Source organism: Hemibagrus wyckioides, linkage group LG25 (genome assembly GCF_019097595.1).
Source record: "Hemibagrus wyckioides isolate EC202008001 linkage group LG25, SWU_Hwy_1.0, whole genome shotgun sequence".
NCBI lineage: Eukaryota > Metazoa > Chordata > Actinopteri > Siluriformes > Bagridae > Hemibagrus > Hemibagrus wyckioides.
In genome coordinates this window covers 528,392-531,322 of record NC_080734.1, presented here as the reverse complement: position 1 = coordinate 531,322, position 2,931 = coordinate 528,392, and positions in this window count along the sequence as shown.

Genomic DNA, 2,931 nt, shown 5'->3' with positions numbered 1-2,931 from the left:
TCCTGGGTGTTGAGGAGCCTGATGGCTTGAGGAAAGAAACTGTTACACAGTCTGGTTGTGAGGCCCGAATGCTCCGGTACCTCTTTCCAGATGGCAGGAGGGTGAAGAGTGTGTGTAAGGGGTGTGTGGGGTGTGTGGGGTGTGTAAGAGTGTGTGTGAGGGGTGTGTGGGGTGTGTAAGAGTGTGTGTGAGGGGTGTGTGGGGTGTGTAAGAGTGTGTGTAAGGGGTGTGTGGGGTGTGTAAGTGTGTGTGGGGTATGTAAGAGTGTGTGTGAGGGGTGTGTGGGGTGTGTAAGAGTGTGTGTGAGGGGTGTGTGGGGTGTGTAAGAGTGTGTGTAAGGGGTGTGTGGGGTGTGTAAGAGTGTCTAAGGGGTGTGTGGGGTGTGTAAGAGTGTGTGTGAGGGGTGTGTGGGGTGTGTAAGAGTGTGTGTGAGGGGTGTGTGGGGTGTGTAAGAGTGTGTGTAAGGGGTGTGTGGGGTGTGTAAGTGTGTGTGGGGTATGTAAGAGTGTGTGTGAGGGGTGTGTGGGGTGTGTAAGAGTGTGTGTGAGGGGTGTGTGGGGTGTGTAAGTGTGTGTGTGAGGGGTGTGTGGGGTGTGTAAGTGTGTGTGTGGTATGTAAGAGTGTGTGTGAGGGGTGTGTGGGGTGTGTAAGAGTGTGTGAGGGGTGTGTGTGAGGGGTGTGTGGGGTGTGTAAGAGTGTGTGTGTGGGGTGTGTGTGAGGGGTGTGTGAGGGGTGTGTGAGGGGTGTGTGAGGGGTGTGTGAGGGGTGTGTGAGTGGTGTGTGTGAGGGGTGTGTGAGTGGTGTGTGTGGGGTGTGTAAGAGTGTGTGTGAGGGGTGTGTGAGGGGTGTGTGGGGTGTGTTAGAGTGTGTGTGAGGGGTGTGTGAGGGGTGTGTGTGAGGGGTGTGAGGGGTGTGTAGGAGTGGGTGTGAGGGGTGTGTGGGGTGTGTAAGAGTGTGTGTGAGGGGTGTGTGGGGTGTGTAAGAGTGTGTGTTAGGGGTGTGTGAGGGGTGTGTGGGGTGTGTAAGAGTGTGTGTGAGGGGTGTGTGGGGTGTGTAAGAGTGTGTGTGAGGGGTGTGTGGGGTGTGTAAGAGTGTGTGTTAGGGGTGTGTGAGGGGTGTGTGGGGTGTGTAAGAGTGTGTGTTAGGGGTGTGTGGGGTGTGTAAGAGTGTGTGTTAGGGGTGTGTGAGGGGTGTGTAAGAGTGTGTGTGTGGGGTGTGTAAGAGTGTGTGTGAGGGGTGTGTGGGGTGTGTGAGGGGTGTGTGTGAGGGGTGTGTGGGGTGTGTGAGGGGTGTGTGAGGGGTGTGTGTGAGGGGTGTGTGGGGTGTGTGTGTGGGGTGTGTAAGAGTGTGTGTGAGGGGTGTGTGAGGGGTGTGTGAGGGGTGTGTGTCTGTCCTCACTGTCCCCTGAAGGGTCTTGTGATCTGAGACGGTCCAGTTCCCAAACCAGGCAGTGATGCAGCTGCTCAGGACGCTCTCCATGGTCCCTCTGTAGAACACAGTCAGGATGGGGGGAGGGAGATGGGCTTTCCTCAGCCTCCCCAGGAAGTAGAGACGCTGCTGGGCTTTCCTGGTGATGGAGCTGGTGTTGAGTGACCAGGTGAAGTTCTCTGACAAGGAATTTGTGGCTCTTGATGATCTCCACAGAGGATCTGTTGATGAACAGGGGAGAATGGTCACTATGTGCTCTCCTGTACTCCTTGGCTCTGCACCATGCTGTTAGCCGCTGCACCTCCTCTCTGTATGCTGACTCGTCGTTCTTGCTGATGAGACCCACCATGGTCGTGTCATCGGAGAACTTGACGATGTGGTTGGATCTGTTCATTGCTGCACAGTCGTGAGTCAGCAGAGTGACCAGCAGTGGACTGAGCACACAGCCCTGAGGAGCTCCAGTGCTCAGTGTGGTGGTGCTGGAGATACTGCTCCCGATCCGGACTGACTGAGGTCTCCCAGTCAGGAAATCCAGGATCCAGTTGCAGAGAGAGGTGTTCAGGCCCAGGAGACTCAACTTCTCAATCAGCTGCTGAGGGATGATTGTGTTGAATGGTGAACTGAAATTTATGAACAGCATTCGAACGTAGGAGTCCTTACAGTCCAGGTGTGTGAGGGCCAGATGGAGGGTTGTGGTGATGGCGTCATCCGTGGAGCAGTTAGGACTTGTTCTGGAAGTGGCCGTGGATTCTCTGGGCATGTGTTCGCTTCACCTCTCTGATGGCTCAGGACAGTTTGGCCCTGTTTTTAAGGCCACCTTGTCCCTAGTCAGCAACTAAAAAAGGGCTAAAATCATGCATGATTCGTCATCAAATCACTAAAATCAAGTCATTGGATCACTGTTATTTTCACACTATGCATGGTAGTATTCAGTATCTGCTGTGTTCACACTGTATGATGGATCAGAGACAGGAGCTTTCACACTGCATGCCTTCACAATAGGAAGAATTGCCCACAACTCTGTCTGCTCTGCAAACTGCGTTTCACAACCGAACATACGCAAGAAATAATAAGAAAATAACGCAATATCTCACGTGAGATCAGAGTTCTGGCACAAGACTGGAAATGGAACCACGCAAAAAGTTCGTGAGCCAAATGGTCAGTGCGGGGAACAAGGATTGTGTGTTCTGTAGAACTGACCAAATTAATAATTTTGCAGTGTGCTGCTGCTGATGCGGCTGGTCAAGCAAATGTTTCTGCTTTATTTCTGTTTGATGTAATTGTAAAGCTTATTTATTCTAATAGAACTATATTTAAGACATTTTTTCTAATAAAATCCTATAAACTCTATTAAACTCTATATTGTGCTTTAACCGAAGTCATGCTTGCTGATATTGTGGTCTATAACTCCTCCCTGAACTGACCGCTGCCCTGTGTCTCTTATTAGCTCTCTCATTGGCTGTAGGTCATTGCCAAGGTATGTTTCAGTCAGAGCTCCTTTCA